Here is a 22,961-nt window from a genome sequence, read left to right on the forward strand (position 1 = left end):
TTCAATAAATGTTTGCCAGCTCACATAATACATTATGTCATATATTATATACGACATTAAATTTATCTATACATACATCAATGTTCATATATTTAGACCTAAATTATCTATATAGCAATGTTAATACTATCAATCAAATTTACTGCCCATTGTTCTTACTATGTAGCATCTAGTTTACAAAATCTCACATGTAGCCTACTTTTAGGCATTTACAAAATAAAACATTTATTAAAAAAAAACAATTTCTTTAATCTTTTCAAATTATGGTTGGTATTATAGTTCTTTAACAATAATTTTCACAAACTATTAATCGCAAACTGCTGGTGGTAACCTGGCTTATTTTACATAATACACGAATGGACTTTTAAAAATATTTTATTAGTTATGCATTTATTCTAACATCAGTTGGAATAATAGAGCTAGAACACAAACACTATGGACAGTAAGGTGCTGCGCTATAAGGACTTGACTGCCAACCCCAAGGACACAACCATCCTGGACCTGGAATAGCCTGTCCTCATCATAATCTACAAGCCCACTGTCCCTATTACCTCCTGGAACACATGGAACTGCTCAGAAGCCAAGAGCTCACTGTCACCCATATCCACATCTCTCCACCATCCCCAGAGGTGTGGGTGGAGAGCCAGACCCCTAGAATCATCTCCCAGGCTTCAACCACAAGAATCACTGTGATCTCCCTACCCCAGACAGGCTTGGCCCATTTCCATCATCATCCTACTCAGATTCCAACACGTACAAGCAGCCACCCACCCACAAGCAGAGAAAATCCACGAAGGCAGCCCTCAGAGCAAGCCTTTCATTGAGGACCTCATCATCGAGTCATCCAAGCTCCTTGCAGCCCTGCCCCCAACTCCAATGCCCACCAAGACTGAACTGATTATTAGTCATGCCCTCTGTTGCTGTTCACTGTGGAGAATTAAAGAAACAGAGGCATCACAGAAAGAGGCAGAGGAAGATGATAACTCCAGAGAAGAGATGAAGGCTCCCAGGGATGAACAGAGACAGGAACTCAATAAAGTGACTTTAAAAAAAAAAATCAATGTTTATATTTAAGAAAGAGAGAGACAGATTGTGAGTGGGTGAAGGGCAGAGAGAAAGGGAGACACAGAATTCAAAGCAGGCTCCAGGCTCTGAGCTGTCAGCACAGACCCGAACACAGGGCTCGAACCCAAGAATCATGAGATCGTGACCTGAGCTGAAGTCTCATGCTTAACCGACTGAGCCACCCAGTGCCCCAGTAAGGTGACTTTCTAACTTGAGAAGATAATCTTGAAGGAAGAGATGAAAAAATCATCGCCTACATGAGGAAAACCCAGTCCCTACTCAACCAGACACCATTTGAATCCTCACTGCACCCTGGGACTTCTAAGTGTTTTCTCCCTAACACGGCAAGGCCACCGTGAGCCAACTACAGCCCACAAACTTCAGCCCATGGAGAGTGAGACTGGAAGGCCAAGCCCACAAATCTGTCACTATGAAATGCTGATAGCAATTAATAAGAGGTGAATCAAGTTTCACCCTGTAGGTGTGGATCAGATGAAGTTTGAGAGGTGTCTGTCAAGAGAGAACTTATCAAAAAGTCCTCTCTCTTTTGATTGCCCCATCATGACTCACCATGGCTGACACTCACTAGTGCTGCTTCAAGTCTTTGGAGTTGGGGTCACTGACCCCAAGGCATCATCATCCCATGGTGAGCAGGGGAGTGATCATCTCTTAGGGGATCAGGGAGGTTGGGGCAAAGGAGGATTTGGCTCCACTGCCCAAGTGAAGGGGCAGCCAAGACCTCTGCAGCCCCTAGAGTTGTGAGACATTGACTTTCATCCCCATAACAACAAGTAGGGGTATTCTTTCTCATCCCTGGTATTCAGTGCACAAGGTAAACCCAGTCTGGACTCCAGCAGACACAAAGTTGATGTTTGTGCCCTCTCTCTGCCTGCACCCCATAAGAAGATTCCCAGAAGAGACTGAGAAAAAATAAACATGGTGCTTCGTGGTCAGACCTCTCAGGTGTGTTGAGTAATGGGTGGATAGAACCCTCAGCCCTGGTAGGAGGAGGGTGAGTGTGGGAAGCAGCCAGGCAGACAAGTGCCCGAGTACTTCTCACCTCACCTTTTACAGCTTGCCCTGTGCCTGGGCCTCCTGCTTCTCTGACTCTAGCTGGAGCAGGCTCCAGCTCAGGGAGAGCTCTAGCAGGGAGGCTGTCCTGCCCTCTAGTTCACCCTTTTACCTGCCACCCCCAAGCATCAAAGCCCCTTGCTCCAGTGCTATAACTTTCTTAGAAGCCTTGACTTATCTTGGAGATGTCACTTATACAAAACCCCAGCCTCTAGGGCCTGTGCCTCTAGGCACAGTCAACTAGAACTCTACATTCTAACACCAGCCCAGGTCCTGGAAAGAACCCAGGATTTCAGAGTCCTTTGGACAGGATCAAGAGAACAGCTACAAGCACATGTCTCAGTATCTTGGCTACCACGTCCCACTCATACCCATGCATCCTCCAGCATACTCTCTAAAGAATACAGTTTGGGGGAGCACTGACCCCTGCTCTCCTCACCTAACTCTCTGCCCTACCTAAATCACACTATCATTTTTTCTTCTCCACAAATATATATGTGTATATAATTTTACATTATTCTACATATATATACATACATATTCTACACACACACACACACACACACACACACACACACACACACACAGTAAAACCTTGGTTTGCAAGCATAATTCATTCTGGAAACATGCTTGTAATCCAAAGCACTCATATATCAAAGTGAATTTCAACAACCATTGGCTCAAATGTGATCATGTGACATTCGGCATTACATGCTCCTCACATTGCAAGACATCACTCATTTATCAATTTAAAATTTATTAGAAACGTTTGCTAGTCTTGCGGAACACTGGCAGAGCAAATTACTTGCAGTCCAAGGTTTTACTGTTGTTGTTGTTGTTGTTGTTGTTGTTGTTGCTGTTGTTTTCCATAGATATAGGTATATCTGGGTCTGGGTTTTGTTCCTGCCCAGACCCTGACATCCTGTTTCACCATGTGTATGATAATGCTGGGAAGGGGGACTGTGCTTGGAATTAAAGGTTGCAGTGGGTCCCATCCCACCCCAAAAATACATATATATACTACGTGAGCATTTTATTATTGTCAAAAGTTAAGTAAAACAACACTCAGTGTATAAAAAGTGGATTTGAAATGTGTGCATGTGTGTGTGTGTGTGTGTGTGTGTGTGTGTGTGTAGACAGAGAGTGAGAGAGAGAGAGAATCCAATTACAAATGATACCCAGATAAGGAAAAATTATGAAGGTAGTTTTTTTTTCCTGCCTTCAGACTTGAACTAAAACATCAACTCTTCCTAGGTCTTGACTCTGCTGGTCTTTGGACTAGAACTACACCACCAGCTATCCCAGGTTTCTAGCTTGCTGAATCACCCTAGGACTTGCCAGTCTCTTAGGACTTGCCGGCCTCCATAATCATGTGGGCCCATTCCTCGCTTCCTTATAATAAATCATTTGATAGCTAGATAGTGATAGAGACATATAGATATAGATACAGATGAAGATATACAAACTAAATGTTGGGAAAATTTTTTATTGTACTGATGTCATTACATGCATACCCACACACACATTCTGTTTCTCTGCAGTACACTGAGTAATATACGGTATCATCAGAAGATTGAACATGTCCATCCTAACATGAGGACCAGGAGATCAGCTCATGTTTCATATGGTATCCCAGTAATGGAAACAACGTGAAAAGAACAGTTATCTCCCAGAATGACATGATGACTTTGATAACACCTGCACATATTTATAAAATGCATTCTTGAAAAAAAATTATTATTTTGGGATGGCCAAAAGTGAAGTCCATCTCATTAATTTGCAATTGTATTTTATATTTTCTCCTCACCAATGACTTACTTCCATGTGCTTCTAATCGTGGAAGTGCACTTTAATAGAGCTATAGAATATAGTGTTAAAGAGATGACACATTTACCATTGTGCAGTAACAGAAAATCAATGGCCACTAGTCATAGAGGCTTTTTCAATTTCTATCACACATGGTATGCAGCTCTTGCTTCGGTGGATAATCCAATTGTAAACAGTGACTCACTGTTAACAACTCTAGGAAATAGGATTAGCAATTTCTAATTTCAAAGTAAACCTATTTCATTTTTGTCCTGCAAATAAAAACAATGTTTTCAGAGATTAAGCTTTTCAGCTTTTAGAGCTCCCCAGAAACAAAAATGCTGGAAACGAAATTTTATTGTACTAATGCCATTAATGGAAACCAATGAGTATATGTTCCTAATAGCTTTTTAACAGTATGGTACTCCTCCTCCTCCTCCTACTACTAGATTGAATTTCAATGAGGGGAAACTTAAAACTTGAATGGAAAGAAAACTTAATTGTACCTCTGGAAACTAAAAATTTTAGACGTATCCCCTATCATTGTAATCAGGAGAAGAACTGAAAGTCCATATATGATTACAAAAATTTGTTTCCACATCAAAAGTTTCGTTGGTTTTGAAACACAGTTAAATTGGATCAATGATCTTGTAATTTCTGTGAAATATTTATGGTACCATTCTAAAGCCTATTTTTCCTACTTTATCTGTGAATTCCTTTAGTAAAACATTGCTTTTATAGAAAACTATACCTCCAGAGTTACAGACTCTTCTCAACTCTTAGTCCAAAGAACAGAAGATGTCTTTTGTCCTGCTTTTAGAACACAAAAGTGTCACTGTGTTAAGCCATTGGGTCTCTGTCCATAATACTCCTGTCTGGCTTTTTTAAAAATGCCTATGTTTGAACCCAATATACAGAGATTTCTCTAATTGGTCCAGACTAGAAACTGCTAATCTATGTTTTTTAAGCTCTCCAGATATTTATAGTATACAGCCATAGTGGGAAACATTGGCCTAGATTAAACAATGAAGGTTTACTCAGAAAGAAGCCCGAGGCTATGTAACTGGGATTTAGAACCACAATATTTATTGTTCAAGTTTGTAGCAAGAAAACTGTACTGAATCCAAAGGGCAAATAAGATCAATCAAAAGACAGAATAAAGTTAGTGGACAGGAAAGTCAATATTGCAAACTGAAGGAGTTTTGTGGAACAGTTTTTATGACTAGTGACCATTGGCAGAAAGCAGATTCAGGAGTTAACTTGAATAAGCCATTCCAGGCTGAAAAAACTAAGAATAAATATCTCCCTAGCTCCTTCTGTGGGAAACTTGACTATGTGTCCAGACAAGAAATTATATTATCTGGACATGGGAAGTTACCTTTTTTTTTTTTCCCATTGAACTCATTAATAGTCAACAAACTTGTTCACATCATTCTGATATGAGTACATAATATCTAACATGAAATTAGAGAAAGTTTGTGTCATTTATAAGTTTATGGCACAGAGCAGATAAGAATCAGAGCCCCAGGTCCATGACTGGCCAGTCCCACTCACCTTTAAAATCCCACTCACCTTAAAAATTTGTAAAGTACTGGGCGCCTGGGTGGCGCAGTCGGTTAAGCGTCCGACTTCAGCCAGGTCACGATCTCACGGTCCGTGAGTTCGAGCCCCGCGTCAGGCTCTGGGCTGATGGCTCGGAGCCTGGAGCCTGTTTCCGATTCTGTGTCTCCCTCTCTCTCTGCCCCTCCCCCGTTCATGCTCTGTCTCTCTCTGTCCCAAAAATAAATAAAAAACGTTGAAAAAAAAAAAAAATTTGTAAAGTACTTTTATGAACTCATTGGATTTGGAAGCCACTAGAATTAATTCATGTATTAATCATTTATTTTGTATTAGCTATATCTTATAGGCACCATGCAAGATGTTAGGCAGTCAGGAAAAGATATAGCCCCTGTCCTCAAAGATCTTACATTCTTATAAACTAAATAGAAAGTCATCCAACTATCAAAACTACTATAAAATTAGTGATATGCTAGCAGGTAAGAACAAGGTGTGAGAAGGGCAGCACAAAAGAATTCAATAGGTATGGTTAGGAGTGGACTGCTAAGGCCTATCAAAATGCTTTTGAGAGATTATATTTCTAGTGATTCCTGAAGCAAAGAAAGGAAGCATTAAGTGACTATAGTGCAAAGCCACAGAAAATTCAAAGATCATGCATTAAGGAATGGTCCAAAAAGGGGCTGCATGTAAAGAGTGACATAGGAAAGATAGAATAAGACATGGGTTTTTCTTAATACCCAAGACTGTTTAAATTATATCTTAAGAGTAATAAAGAACATTTGAAGATTTCACACAAGAGTGTGAACAATCAGATATTTAAGAATTAAAAGAAGCTAAATGAGAGACAGAAACATTAGTTATAAGACTATTGAAATAATACAGTTGATACTTAGCTAAACAAAGCTACGATGGCTAAGATAGAGTCTGAATATAGAGCGGACAAAGTTCATTGAAGAGGCAGTTAGAAATTGATGAGGTTTAGTGAAACAGTAGGAATGAGGAAAGCTGGAATAATATAAAATCACTCCCAACCAATTTTTAGCTTATGAAATCAAGTGAAACTGAAGTGCCATTTATTAAAGGGGATAAAATGAAACAATTGATTTAGGACAGAGAAATTATAAGTTCAGTCCTACACAGTTGAATTTGAGGTGCCACTGGGCAGTTAACGGGAGCAATCTTAGAACAGTTGGAGATATGCTATGATGCATAAGAGCAAGTTTGTGTTTGAGTCAGGTATTGTGAGTCATCAATTCGTATCTCCTTGTTATAGCCCTGGGTCTTCTCAGGAACATGATTCCAAGCTTTGCCTTCCTGATGCAGAAGAGACCACAGAACCAGTTGACGGTAATAATGAGGTGATGGAAAAGGTGGTAAAATCTGCACCTTTGTCACCCAGTATATTTTTTGAGAAGGCAGTGGGCTTCAGATGAAGCCATGGAAAACAAAGAAATAGAGAGTACAGTGAGGATACAGGTCCAAAAAGTAAGATAAGAAACAGAATTCAAAAACTAAAAAAAAAAAAAAAAAAAAAAGAGGCCAAGAGAGAAATGCAATTTAATGTGAAGAAAATGAAATAGTCAACTATACTATCAAATACTACTCAGAAATTAATTATATACGAACCATAGGGGTACCTTGGTTGCCCAGTCAGTTAAGAATTTGATTCGATTTCAGCTCAGGTCATGATCTCAAGGTTCAACAGTTCGAGCCTTGCATTGGGTTCTGCACTGACAGTGTGGAGCCTGCTTGGGATTCCTCTCTTTCTCCTTCTCTTTCTGCCACTCCCCTGCTCTCTAAATACATAAATACATAAACTTAAAAAACAGAACCATAAATTACTCAATCTTACAATTAGAGGTTTGGGGCAATATTGGCAAAAGCAGTTTCAGTAATTTCCAAGGATGGGATTCTAAACACAGTGAGTTACATGTACATGGCATGAACAGGAGGTGAGAGATAGTCTTTGAATAAACTTGACTGTTAATGGACAGAATTGTATGGTGTGATGCCTAGTAAAATATATAAGATTGAAGTGAGTTCTGGGTTTATTAACAGTTTTAGGTTGGAGAGATGGAAATTTGTTGAAAGGAGTGGCATAGAAGTCTTCCAGTTATGAGATTCAGCCATGATATTTGATTGACTGAAGTCCCTAAGGAAATGGGAATGATGGGATCCATAGCAAAGTATGAGGGATTTTTTTTTAACAGAAAGAATGACCGCTTCCTGTGAGAAGAGAAGGAAAAGGCAGAGTGGATACAGTTAGGTTGAGAAATGAGAAAAATCCTCCTAATTTAGTCTGTTTTCTCTATGAATTCTAACGCACAGTCAACTTCTGTGAGTCAAAGGATAGGAGTAGGGAATCTGAGAAGAGTTATGGGAGTCTAGAATAATAATGCATACAAGAGAGACTGATGAAAAGCTTAAAGGATTTCGAGGAAGATTTAAGTACCTGCCTGAAGCTAGAAACTATAAATCTGTTCTCTCCCTTCCTTCCATAGTTATATGATTCCCTTTAGCAGTGGCCGTTTGCCTGAACGTAGTCAGAGATAATCCAGGTTGACGACTAGGCTTCAAAGTACAGGTATTGAGAAAGACACGGAAACAAAGCTGTTGAGGTTATTGGAGAGAGGGAGATGAAAACGTGGTTCACAGTTTCAAGATTAAATGCAGAAGAAAACGAAGCTAAGATAGAGAACCAGAACATCGAAAAATCAAGGATCGAACAGTTTCTTTGAAGTTAATGTACAGGTAGAGTGAAAAAAAGGAGTTGAAATTTGGAAAAGAATAGTCAGTAAGTAGACAGTTGCAGCTTACTATCGCATAATACAGCAATTATTTTATTTTGTACCATTATCTTCCACAATCATCCCTGGCACACAATAAATGTTTGTAGAATTAAACTTATTCTGAGATTGATAGAAAAAATATTTCCTTAATTGAGAGATAAACCACATAGTACTCTACACTATAAAATACTTCTCTCACACAGGCAGAGCATAAAGGTCTTATATTCAGGCTAGTAAACCACTCAAAAGCAATACCGAGCACTAAGCTTCCAATTTCAACCTAAAATTCAGAGGATCTGATTCAAATACCATGTTTTGGCCAGTATGATTTAATTTTAAAACTAGATGAGTCATCCTGTCCATGAGGTATTTTAAGCATAGATTGCATTGCATGAAGAGACACCCTACCTAAAGCCTAAAACTGAGGAAACATAGCAAATTATACACAATCTTTGTGGTTGACTTTTTTCCCCACAGAAAAGTAGATTAGTTACCAGAATTTGACTTCACTCAGCTGAAGAAATTGATCCTAGAGATGCATATGTTGACAATCACTTGTAATAATATCACTTTTCTCATTTTCGAGGAAAAAAAGTCCTTAGAGATCACTTAATTCAAGTACTTCATTGTGCAGCATGAAGACGAAGTCCTAAAAAAGGTTAAACAATGTTTCCAAGGTCATACAGAAATTAGGCGGCTGCACTGTAACAGGACCAAACTCTTCCACGGCAGTGAAAATCACTGGAATATTTAAGAAGCTCTCTAGCTTATTTATATAAGTATGTATATCAGGGAAATTGAGTGAAACGGGCATGATTTCAATAGAAGCGATTGCTTTCCATCTACCTCTTACGAGAGCACTGTGGGCTAAAATCTTGCTCATGCATTCTCTTTTTTTTGTTGCAAATGAGCAATAGAAAGGTTCAAATAGGTGATAACCACCCCCACCACACACACACACACACACACACACACACACACACACAGAGGAACAGACAAGACTAATAGAGAGGAAGAAGATCTATGAAAACATAATTCACAAACTGAAGTTTCTCTCCCCAGGTAATTAGAAATAGGCTATATTTGCCTATCTTTTTTTTTGTAATCCCTGATGTGTTTGACTAAAATGATAATTAGCTATATTTTCCACTTTGGTTGAGACATATTGTATATCATGTATAGTGTGGTTCTGGTCTCAAGAGGGAAATGGATCATCAGGAGAGTATTTTTCAAAGTCTCCTCTCTGTAAAGATTTACTGAGTTGTCTCTAATGTACACTGACAGCTTCTGCATTAAAATTAGAGGAAAGTAGACATCGATATTGTCAAGCTAAAAAAAAAAAAAAAAAACCTCTCCCCTTTCATTTTCATTCTACTAAAATAAATCAGGTCCATATCTTTTAATATTTTATTAGAATTGTTCATTTCTGAAGGTCAAGAGCAAAATGACTTTTCAAAGTTTAAAAAAGATTTAAAAAAGGTGGCAGTTAATTGATAGTCTCCAGACACCAACAACAGTCTGGACCAGAAGCTGAAAATCTGTATTAATTTCCTTGCTCAAAGTTACTAGTGTTACTTAACAACGTAACTGAACTTTGGTGCGCCCTATATGAATTTGTTTAAAGTAGCAGAAACCCATCCTAGATAACTTAAATAAAAAGAAAGTGATTAGAAGAATATCAGGGCATTACCAAGTAGGTGGAATTGTGGACACCCAGGTTTCAAATCAGAGCAAGAACCCAGACGAGAACTACTTTTCCGGAAGGAAAAGAAAACAACAACAACAACAACAAAACTGATGGAATGAGTTCTAGCTATTTATTTTGCCTTGTTTGATTCTACTCAAGATTTATAACCCTAAAACAGAGACTCTATTTGCCTAAACTTGGGGTTCACAGGTACACCCTTGATTACACAGGAGTATTGAGATGGGGAGGACCTGCCGGCTTCAGTAAGCCAATATGGCTAACTCCCCATGCTACATACAATGGGAGAGAGAGTTTTTCAAAAGAAAATCAGGGTATTGCTAAGAAATGGAAATTCATGCTGGGCAGTCAGCATTTTAAAGAATATCCACTTCAAGCCAAAAATCTTAGTGTTGATTTTGAAGGAAATAATAATAGTAATAATAATAACAGCTACACTTAATGCAAATATTCCTGTTAACATATATTACAATGTATATGCTATACAAAGTCCCCAAAATCAAAGCAGCAGAGGGTACACTGGAAATCTGGGACACGTGCCCTTCTCAAGTGATAGTGTTTATAAAAATCTTTTGCTTACCAGCAGCAGTCTGAATTCCTGAAGTGGCCAATAATTTATTTTTCCTTTCTAGAGCCACAGATCAGGCTTCACATTTATAGGTCTGGTAAGTCACTATAAGTCTAACATGGAGGTAGCAGTTAGTCCAGCCCAAAGGAAAAGAAGGAGAATCACTTCAGAAGTGACTTAATCTATGCTTCAAACTAGCATATCCATCCTGAAAATCATTCCTGACTACATGAGCACCTGAGAGATATTTGCATTGGAGAGTTCTGATCTGACAACCGCAGACATTAACCCTTAATAACATGTAATGCTGCAGTAATTTCACCTATTTGCAATTCATAAGCACGATCTGTTTGGAGCAAAAATAAACTACCAAAAGCAGATTCAAATGGTTTCAGTTTAAGGTGATGACTAATAAAATAACGCTTAACGGTGGGCAGAACTCTAAATCCCACCTCAGTGGTTCTGACAACTTTTCTATTTCCTGAATTAATAATTAATATAAGAACCTCTTCTATAATACGAACGTTTTCTTTTATGTGTATCATGTGCTGCTCGAGAAATACATTCTTAGATGAGATAGTGAAAATCAATGAACAAGTTGGAATAATTCCAAAAATTTTGAAATAATTTCATGAACCAAAATGGTATTTTAGCACAATTTTAAAGGATGTTACATAGAGTTATAAGACATATGTCTTAGAAGGTAATCGAGAAACATTTTAGTCTAAATGCTTTATTTTGTGAAATTTCCAATGCCCTAATAGCACATGCTGCATAATTAAAATCAAAGACAAGTCACTCAATACAGAACACAGGATTGAGTATGGAAAAATATCCAACATGCTCCTGAATATAAGCAATATATGGTTCAAAAAAATGATATGAAAGCTGATACATTGTCTACCTCTGACATTTACCTTTGTGGTCAGAAAAAAAAACTGTCATAACTCATGCCTTTTTTCCAGAGTCACTAATTTTCAAATTTCTAATGGAAAATATACTACTGTGTATTGCGTCTCAAATAACTTATTGACAGTCTTCTTCTTCCTTCTTCAGTATTACCAAAGGCATTCATGGAGAGCAAACAAGCATCTCAGAACTGGAATATATCAAATAACTTCCCAAAGAAATATGGCAATACATTCTCACAAATTGGGAGTGCAGAGAGGAAGAGAGGTTTTCATAAAATATTATCTTAAAAATAGAGCAAATCTATTTATATAGAGCAAATCATATGTTTAATGTATTTTGTGAGCAAAACATGCACACACAGAGGATCAGACTTTTAGAATTAGATAAAACTGTACAGATAAATTAGACTGCTGTTTCATAATTGCAGTAAGGTTATTTTGATAGGGTGATATTAATTTTTAAGGGCATATTATTTATGCATCAACATAAGTATAATTAGAACTCCAAATGCCATATTTCCCTGATAGTTGCATTAAGAAGAAGCTAAAGGTTTGTTGTTTGGTTAGGGTTTGGTTTTGGTTCTTTTTTTTTTTTTTCAAAAGGCTATTTTAGAATGTTAACAATTTTGAGATATAGGTAAAGGTAAATGTGTATTCACTATACAACTCTCAGAATTTTTCTATGTACTAGAAGACTGTTATAATATTAGTTATTTCACGCTTCTGGGCACTTTGCATACAATTGAGCTTCTCTATCTTCTCTACCTATCTGATTCCAATCATCTTTAAGCTCAAATATCATTTTCTCAGTCAGGTGACCTGTCCACACAGAGTTAGAGACCCACCCAACTGCAAGTGCACTATATGCTGTCCCCAGAAAATGATATTTGTTGTATTCTTTAACACCTAATTTGTTGTCAACGCCATCTCTTACACTTCCAAGGGACATGCAGACATGCAATAAAATCACATGGAGAAAAATTTTAAGGTACTAATATAATTCTGCACTCAGACTTGGTGAGGAATAAGCAACCGCATTTTTTTTTTAAAGTTCTCAGTTGAGTCTAATGTTCATCTATTGTCAAGAGTAACTGCACTCGCCTGTAAACTCTTCAATGTTAAAGAGCTTTTATTACTCATTTACTTACAGCTTATTGATTCAAGTACAGCACATGGTGGGCACAGAGCCCATATCTCAACGTTTAGGGATTCATATAATATAGTAGTAAATAGCAAATCAGTAATGATGATGCAGATAGCAATATGTGGAGAAGTATAGATTGAGCTGGAAGCAAGCCTGCATAGACCTGATCTTTAAACGAAGCTTAGCTGAAAAGACAAGAAGAGTAGGAGGATCATTAGTTCTAGCAGCACAAACTGCTTCTTGTATTTAGGCATAAATCTGTAATATTAAAGAAAAAATATTTCCTGCCATGGGAATCAGAGCTCCTGGTTAAGTGGTCCCTGTAAGAGTGAAAGCATCTATGCTCCGGTCTCTGGCCACCACTCAGCCCACTGTGAATGCAGAGGACCTCCTGAAAGTGAAGAAATTCTCAGAGGACTTTGGACAGGAGAGTTAAAAATTTCTTCACTCGGTGATGGTGAAGGTGGGAGGAATTGATTGGGGTAAAAAAAATCCATGGCACCCCCCATGTCAGCAGCCAGACAGGGCCCCGGGGCTCATCTTCACATCACTCTGGCGTCCCCTCTGCTGTCTGGCCACCAGCCAGGGAGTGGGAAGGAAGGGCCTCCGGGGCCGCAGAGACAGAAGCACATTCGGCACTGGGTGGAATACTGGTTCTTCCTACTTCTTCCTACTGGTTCTCCTCCTCTTCTGGACGCTCATCAATTCCTTGTCCTGCCCCTCCATGTTTTGTTTTGTTTTTTGAACCCTTCTTTGTTCCCCTAAATTAATGCTGCTTGGATTTTTGTCTTCTTTATAAAAAAGTTAAAATCTCCCAGAAGCGTCAAGGAGTAGGAGCAGCCCACACTGTGGGCTTGGTGCAGACCGTCAGAATGGCTTGCCAGCTCCCTCTGCCCTTTCCTTCTAACCTAAGTTTTACTCCTTGTGCACACAATGGCGAATGCCCTGGGTCTGTGCACACAATGGCGAATGCCCTGGGCCGCCAGCCCAAGCCCTGCCTGTAAAGGCTGAGAGTAAAGCCAAGCCATTCCCAACCCCTACGTCAGCATCCTGGGCCCTGTGTCCTCCCTGCAGGAGGAGAGGATGGTTTTTGTGAGCACAAAGCTATGTAGATCAGAATGAGTGAGGGCAGTCAGGTAGGGTTTCACTGCTGCCTTCTCTTCCCTCTGAATGTGAGAACGAACCCAGCCACTGCCCCTGGCACCCCGCCCTGGAAATGGGCTAATAAATCCTTTTCCCCCTTGAAAAAAAAAAAAAAAAGAGTGAAAGCTTCTAACACTCCAAAAAACTGTAAACTTTCTATTAATAAAGAACTTAGTTGCATTCAGATATTTTCAGGAGGTTATGAGAATATGTTCATGCAATTTTATTACAGGTCATTTTTTTTTTCTTTCCTAAATATAATCTATTGTCAGGTTAGCTAACATACAGTGTGCACAGTGCGCTCTTGGCTTCAGGAGTAGATTCCCGTGATTCATCGTGTACATACAATACCCAGTGCTCATCCCAACAAGTGCCCTCCTCAGTGTCCATCACCCCCTCCTCCCTCCCATCAACCCTCAGTTTGTTCTCATCATCAGGGAAATATAAATCAGGTCATTTTTTTTAATGAAGTCCCATGTCTCTTTCTTCAGTAAAACCATATAATTCTGTCTTTAAAATAGTTTCCATTTTGAGTTGCCATGCTCCAAGTGAGCATTCTGAATACTATAAAGAGATGCCTTATTTCACATAATTTCACATAATTCAGATAAATATATCAGGCATGCAGGAAGCACTTGGTTTACTGAGGAATGAGTCACTATCTGCGCTAAAATATAAGTGTCCTTGTATCAAGGAAAGGCCATTCCTGATGAATGAAGCATGACTGAGGGCCTCACCATCACCGCCTCCTGCAGAACTTTTCCCTCCCTTTCAACCCCCATTATGCATACATAAAACTATTGTTTCTCTCCTAATATTCCCTTCTTTTTCTGGGTAAGTAATTGTGAGATTTTTATTAGATAATAAAATCCTAAGTGTTCTGAGTTAATTTCAATATATAATACTAATAACATTAATTCATTGGTGAAAAATTAGCACTGTAAACGCATTGATATTGTTATAATATCTCTGTATCCTCAGTTTCTCAAACAATATCTGGTGGACAACAGGCACGTGACAAACATTTGTTAAGTAAATCAATGAATTAGTGATACTACACCCACTCTTTCATACAGTACATAGAGTGAGGTAAAGCAAATGTAAGTTAGTGTTCCTGTGTTATAAAATACATTTCTTTTTACACTCAAAAACCTAGACTTAAGAAAATCCAGAGTAGCATATCTTCAGGCTCAAAAATTTACAGTCAACCACAGTGCTAAGATTTGGGACTATTAGTCGACACTCTTCCTCTCCTTGTAAAGCCTGAATTCAAGAGCTTTTGAAAATCACCCAGAGTAGATTGAAAGAGGATGCAGAGGGGTGTGAAGTTTCTATCCAGTCAGCCATAATAAAGAAAATCACAATACCATCCAGAAAGGGAAATAGTACATTTTAGCAGGTAGAAGAAAATGCATTCTCTTCTACTATTGATAGGTGTATAAAATTTGGGATCCAGTTTCCTATCATCAAAGACCCAGAAACCTGAAAATGTGTTTCCAAATTATTCATAACATAAAAAAAAACCTAGTGATGGATATCATAGAACCTCAAATCTGGTGCTTTTTAAATTTTTTGCCAGGTACAAAATCATTAGCAGAGAAATATACCGTGACTAGCATGTCATACAGAGATCTCCATGCCTTTAATGTTGCTATTAATAACTAGGGAAATTCAGAGCTTCTTACTTATTCTCTCATTGTTTGCACCTGATGTCAACTTAGTCAGAATGATTTGTTTAAAATATGTAATTCAGAAGGCATCTCAAGAAGTAATGTGGAATGTATAAACCTGGCCTGCCTAATTTCAAGTGAAATACAAGAGAGAAATGCATATTAATGTAAAATGACTATAAATCAAAAGCTATTTCATTTTCTAGGGCAGTATAAAAGCCAAACCTGTTTGAAACCATAATTCAGCTGTCATAATCTCTTAGATATACCACTGACCTTCCTTGGAAGTTTCTGTCACATAGAAGTGAATGGATCAGGAGGAGCAACATTAAATCACATGGCATTACGGAGAGCCAGGCACTTGAAAGTAATTTAGCTCACTTGAGCAAGTCCTTTAACCACAAGTCACACTTTCCTAGATAGAGATTCCTTTTGCTGTACATGCACATACACTGACATAAAACACATTCACTGTGTAGACTATACAAAGAGATTCATTGTGTATTCCATGTCTGTGCTTACGGATTTTTTTTCCATCAATATTGAACTTGGGTGCTCCTGTGTTTTCAAGAAACAGCTAAAAGATTTTGTGTTGTAACTCCTGAAGCCACTTGTCTGATTAACTTAAGGATGTAGATTTTATCTGGGTATTTTACATTTATTATTAATAAACAGCCAGTATCTAACATGATTACTTGGCTGCCTACCTCTCCAAAATGAATCATTCTATTAAAACTGTGACTTTCAACGTTAAGCCTGAGGTAGGAAACGGGTTTGAATTTAGAATCATGCTATTCACCAATGCCAAGGATTGTTGTTAGGGATTTTAAAAAAACTTTTGGGGAGGAGTGTTTAAGAAAAATCTGCCTTTGGAACTTATGGGGGCTTTTAAACTGGAAGAAAATGGATGATGTTTATTTGACTCCATGTGCAATTGTTACTAGATTTTCATTGGAGTGCTGCTGTTTTTTCCATGGACAATGATTATTTTACCATTACCTCTTCCCCCAAAGATAGAAGATTAACAAGATTATTCTTGTTAATTTAAAAGCTTTTTAACAATTTCAGAATTTCTTTTTTTTTAATGATTATATAATTTTGAGAGAGAGAAAAAGAGACAGAGCATGAATGAAGGAGGTTACAGAGAGAGATAGAGAGGGAGACACAGAATCCGAAGTAGGCTCCAGGCTCTGGGCTATCAGCACAGAGCCTGACACAGGGCTCGAACTCACAAACAATGAGATCATAACTTGAGCTGAAGTTGGATGCTGAACTGACTGAGCCACCCAGGTGCCCCCACAATTTCAGAAGTTCTTGTGATTGTGGATGAAAGAGGGTAAGGTGTGGAATACAGACAGACCTCTGCTCAGAGCTTCAAGCAACTATCTCAGAACTGTACTACAAACGGGTTGATCCATGTTTCACCCTCAAACCTTTCACTTAATGAATATCTGATGATCTCCAAGAGTTTGTTGTTTTGTTTTGTTTCATTTTTTGTCTTTTTTTGAGATAAGGAGAAAACTATTCATTTCACAGTTGAGGAATAATTGATTCCCAAAGGCTTGCTCTATCCACAAGGAAAAAAACACTTTAAGAATCATTTCTGTTATCTAATATAAAGACTAAGAATATAAAGTCCTTGGTTCCATTTAAAACTCTACTGATAAACTTTTGGGTAAATTACTCTGTACCTAAAATTTGTATTTAAAGACTTCCAAACTAGGGCATTAAAAGCTAAAAATGAATATCCTGCATATAGCAAACACTGAGCTTTAAAAAAATGTATTAAAGTATGATTTCAAATTACTTGTGTAATTAATAAATGATCAGTAAATACTTGTTTAGCTGCATTTTTGTGGATTCGGGAGGCTTTGAAATATAATGAATAGTATTTTTAAAAAATAATGCATAGTCCCTGACTTCACAAATTTTACAATTTATATGGCAAAGCCAAGTTTTCAGTGGTTTCATTCTTATTTCCAGAATCATTTATAGATTGACTGCAAACAATTTTATAACAACCTATAGCCAGCCATCCCTTATACTTGGTGAACACAAACTTAACACAAGGGGCTGGATGACTTCTAAGGAATCTCAGCATAACTTGGCATAATTTCTTGAGAAAGATGATATTAGGCAGATAGTTCCCTTTTTCACATCTCTATCCCTCAAACTCTTTTAAGCTCTTACATAGAAACTGTATTGGTTAACTAAAAGCTATAAGAAAACTATTACTCTAATTGTAATATAAAACCTGGAAATATTTCTTATCACTAAAGTCAGTCAATGTACCCCCCAACTCATGAATCTATCTTGAGTCTCCTGAGACCACTGTGGTGTACCTTATTGCCAGGAATGAAAATAACACACTAGTGATGCCTGGCCCCCATCAGTTCCTCAGCCACATTACATTTCCAGCTATGTTTATAAGCATCAACACTTTTTCATCTGAGGACTCCTTTCATATTTACTGTAAAAACAAAGCATATATACATATATATATGTATATATGTGTATAAAATCATTCCCAAAGCAACTACTACAAAGAGACACCATTAAATTCTACCTTCTGGAACTCATTCATGAAATTTGGCTCTGTATCTGACTAGTGGGTAGAATTTTGAATTCCCTATTATTACAATCGGTGGCAAAGTAGAAACTAACTCCACCTAAAAAGAGGGGGGGGGAAGCAAATATCTGTCTGATGTCTTAAACTTTTTCTCCTGAGAAAAATCATTTAGGTGTGGGTCATTTAAAAAATGTAAAAAGGAATAATTAGAAAGAAAATGGGAGGTGTTAGGAAAATACTTAGGTGAATATAACATTTTCCAAGAGCATTTTTTTTCCCAAGAGCATTTATATAAGACTGGAAGGAGTGCCAGATAAGTAGCCTTTGTTTTTGGCAACTTCTTCATTATCAATCACCAAATCTTATAAAGTCCCTATGTATCTAAGTAACCTAAGCCATGAGATAGAACATGATACATAAGATATAATAGGAAATATAAGAATTTATACATCTCAATGAAGGGATTATATTCCCTGTGAAGAAGAGACTGATAGAGTGTGGGAAAGGTGCCTTCACAGAGGAGTCTTATGGTCTTGATGAAGAAAGGAAATTTCTATCAGGTTTAACAGTAGCTGCAAAGAAGAATGCTACTTGATTGGATATTCTCTTTAACCAAAAGCTGAACCACAGGACAGACATCTCATTCACTCTCATTATTTCAAAGGCCATCTATATTTTGAGGTTCAAAGTTCTATTTTTACACCAATTCATCATCTGAGCTTCATAAAATATCTAATAAGGTCTACTAGACATCCCCAAAAGAATATCAAAAGGCGACTCACACACAGAGGCTCTAAAGACTGAACGTTATTTATTTTACTATTGACCCATTCTTACTCATTTAGGCAGTCAATCAGTCACCCAACCATTTATCCAATATTTATTCAGTAGCCACGATGTGTTTGGCATTGTTCTAGAAGTCAGGGATACAACAGAGAACAAAACTCTCACAAATACTTTCTCGCAAGGAGTTTACATGGTAGTGGCAATGTAAAAAGTCAGAAAAAATAAAATATAACACGTATTTTTAAGTTCTAAAAACAAATAGAGCAGGAAATGGGAGGGATTTGTAGATAAGGGAGCTGCCTCATAGAATGTGATCCTCCTTCTGTGTTTTATTATCTCAGAGAATCTCACTAACACACACTCAACTGCCAATCCAAAGACAAAGGTTGATTCGTGAAGTTAGTAATTATGCTATGTCCATAATAACCCTCCAATTCATTCAATTATTTTCTTCCCAGTGCTATCACATGAGGTCAACCTGACATTGTCTCTTACCAAAATAATTACAACAGATCTCTATAAGGTCTCCCTAGCTGTTGTACAGCTACAATCCATTTTTCAAATCGTAGCCAGAGAGCTATTACTAACGTATAATCTTTACAGCCGCTTGGTTTCCACATTGATAAAATCCAAAAGAGCTTTTCCCGTCTTGCCCCTTCTCCATCACCATCCCTTTCTATTTCACATTGTACTCTCAAGCCATGGATTGAATTACTGAATCCTTTGACTCCTTCATACTTTTCACTTGTTTCTACATGTGCCATTTCCTTTCTCTGGAAAGGAATATTTCTTTCTCTCCCTTCCTTGGCCTCTCCCTCCCTCTTTTATTTTCAACCAGATAGATTCAACTAACTTCTCAGTTTAGACATCACCTTTTGCAGGAAGTTACCACTGAGACCCCCCTGGAACCAATTCTTAGGACCTCCCATAGCACACTGTGCATATACATATCAGAAACCTTACAACATTATATTGAAAACCAATCACTTATGTGGCAGTATGACACTGTGATGGTAACTTGTATTTTCTTCTCCCCCTCTTCTGTTCAAATAGGGAATTGGTGCTGTAAATGTTGCCTTATGGAGAGGTGCATCAGAAAAAATAGTCCATAAATCTTTCTGCTTCCAAAGGATGGAGAGGATTTTTAGACATAGGCAAAATGACGAGGTTTACAACATGAAAGAAAGCCAATTTCCTTGCTTTTCGAAAGAATGTATGAGAACAGCAGTCTGTGGGTCCAGGAGCAATGGGAACCTGGGCTTAACTCCCAGAGCTGAGACCAGTGGGGAGAATGACTGTGTGGTGCATCAGTGCAGATGGACCCAACAGCAGTTTATAAGAAAAAATGTCCCAGCCTCCAAAGTCACATGTGAGAAGTAGATTGCCATTAGACATGAAGCAGCTGTGTGAACCAGGGTGGGTAATACAGTGATATTCTGGAGCACTGGGGACTGATTCCATACCTTTGCAGCATGTGAGAGTTCATGTTCTTGGCATAATCGAGGGGGAGAGATCTTCAAAAAAATGAAGGTAAGTATAGGAGACATGCCTAGCTCCCAGTCAATATCTATCTGCTCCTCCACCTTATTAAGAACCACCAATTTTCTTCAGAGTATCAATATACTTAATAGTAACAACAACAACAACAACAAAAAACAAACAAACTGTGATTTCCAGCCTTCCTCATAACTAAGAGTGGTAAATAAGATGTAAGCCTAAGGCCTTACAGGAACATCCTGGAAAGCGCTAGAAAATGTGCCAACTTAGTTGACATACATACTTTGCCCTTGGCTATTCCTCAAATTCATGCCTTTAAGTTAAATCATGACATTGAAGACTGCCTTTGTCACTGTATTATCCCCAACTAAGTGCATATCGCATAGTAATCATTTAGTAACTATCATTCAAAGAGCTAAGACAAAGAAAAGTGTTACTTTCTGTAGATGTAAATGATCATTACATTTGAGCTCTGGATTTCCCAAAGCACCCAAAATAAAAAGGTAGCATTTAGGTCACATGTTCCTAAAGAGCGAGGACCTACTTATTATCTATATTAGGTACATTGGGTACACAGAGCCTGATGTCATTTTTTAAATTACCTCTAAAGCATTAAAAAACAATAAGTGAAAATTTTGAAAAAGTATTCTGAATCATCTTTTATTCTAATAGCATGGGGACTTTCCCTTAGCTCTCAGTGTAATGAGCCCCTAAAATTGTCTGCCCATGCCAGTATAAACCAGGACAGGTTAGTTTATGCAAGAGTAGTAACCAGCCTTTAAGTCTCACGGTTTTATCACTGAAAAAAAAAAAAAAAAAAAAAAAAAAAAAAAAAACACCTTTTTCCTAGTTCATGCCAGGTCTACAGCCAGCCCAGGTGGTCTTCCAGAGCTGCTCTTCCTCCTAAGGTTGGCTCAGTATCCCATGCTGCTTTAATCTTTGGCACATTCATGTCAACACATGCCTCCGTGGTCACAATGGCAGGAAAACAGAGTTCTGAAAAATATCGTATCGACCATCAAATGTTCTGACAGACAGTGGCACATAGATATCGCTGCTACCACAATGCATTCTAGAACTAGTCACATAGGTCTGCTTAGTCATAGGGATGTGAAGAAAGATACTCCTCCCATGTTTCCAAAAGAGAAATGAACATTAATGATCATGCCAAATCTCCACCATACATAAGCAGTTTTTAGAAGAAACATTCTCATATCCCTAAAGACAAAGGTCCTGAAACATTTTGGATTTAAAATCTCTCTATACTTTAAAAACATATGGAGGGTGCTAAGGGGTTTTGTGGATGTTTATTTTATCTACAAGTATTTATCATATCTGAAATTAAAGCTAAGAAATTTAAAAAATATTTACTAATTTATTTTAGGAGAATAGTAACATATCCATCATACACTAACATAAATAATATTTTTAGTAAAAATAACTGGATTTCTAAATGAAATAAAAAAATAGAGGAGTGGCACTCTATTATATTTTTTGGAAATCTCTTTAGTATCTCTGCTAAATAGAAGACATCTATATTCAAAAATCTGCATTCAATCTGTTGTGATATCACACTTTATGTAGCCTCTGGAAAAATTTTATTGTGTATCCATGGGAGAATAAAACTGGTAAAGGCAAATAACACCTTAGTATTACTATGAAGATAGTTTTGACTTCACAGAACAGTGAAAGGGTCTCACAACACCGCTAGACACTTTAAGAAATGCTGTCTTAAGATGGCTAATGTCATTGCTCAATGGCATTGCAAACTATACAAAGGTAAAATGCTTGCTGCCTCTAATGTCTTCTATTTTGCTTTACTTTTGCTCTGAAAACTTTTATTGGGTCAACTCATTGTGCTCTGATTGAAAAGTATTCAGTGCCTCAATCAGGGGATAAACTTGCCTGCTGGTTTTCCCAGAAACGATCTGTGAAGGATGTCTCCATTATCTTAAATAATAGTACTGTTTTCTTCTTCTGGTGTGCCTTTTCAACTTTCTCAGTGAATCCATCTGTCATTTTCTGATCAGCAGCTGAATAGGCACATTTGCTTTCACGTCCTCTTAAATCCACTTTCTCTATCCGTCAGGACCCTAAATCTTATAGTATGAGGGTCGTTATCCTTAGCACACTCTTTCCTTCTACCTGTGGAGCTTATTATCTTACTCTTTCTTGAAGAGCCCTTTGGTTGAAATCCCTTTATCAATAGGACTCATGGATTGTCTAAAATGGTACAAAGATACTCTTTTCCATTTGCCTTCTAATTAAAATATTCAAATAAACAGTCACTGAATAGCTACCACATATAAATGACTGCTAGTACATATAGAAGATTTCTGAATTTATTCAAATAAAAAAACTATAGATTCTTAATAGTGATTTAAAAGTTACCAAAACAAACAATATGTTGGAGTAGAAAATAAGACATAAAATATTAGAGGACAAAAATATAAATGTTTTGTGTCCCTTCCCCTCTTTTGAATCTCAGTTTGCATATCTGTAAAACAGGACTAAGAGAGAAGTTTCAGAGGTCTGAGAATTGTTTGTTAAGTCAGTCAGGCCTGACAGTATATACCCCCGCCTTATTCTCCCTCGGCTTGCAGAAAGCTGAAGGGTTGTGGGTGTCCTGGGGCCAATTACTTGGTGCTAGAGGGACAAAGTGGGACGCCCCCTCAGATAC

The 22,961-nt window shown here is 37.8% G+C and overlaps 2 pseudogenes; both read left to right on the forward strand.

Moving 5' to 3' along the window:
• Positions 1-435: 435 nt before the first annotated feature.
• On the forward strand, positions 436-13,620 carry LOC131516850 (dematin-like; annotated as a pseudogene).
• A 6,295-nt stretch (positions 13,621-19,915) lies between these two features.
• Positions 19,916-22,961, forward strand: part of LOC131516921 (surfeit locus protein 2-like) — a 68,975-nt pseudogene continuing 65,929 nt past the window's right edge.

Source organism: Neofelis nebulosa, chromosome 1 (assembly GCF_028018385.1).
Source record: "Neofelis nebulosa isolate mNeoNeb1 chromosome 1, mNeoNeb1.pri, whole genome shotgun sequence".
In the NCBI taxonomy this organism is placed as follows: Eukaryota; Metazoa; Chordata; class Mammalia; order Carnivora; family Felidae; genus Neofelis; species Neofelis nebulosa.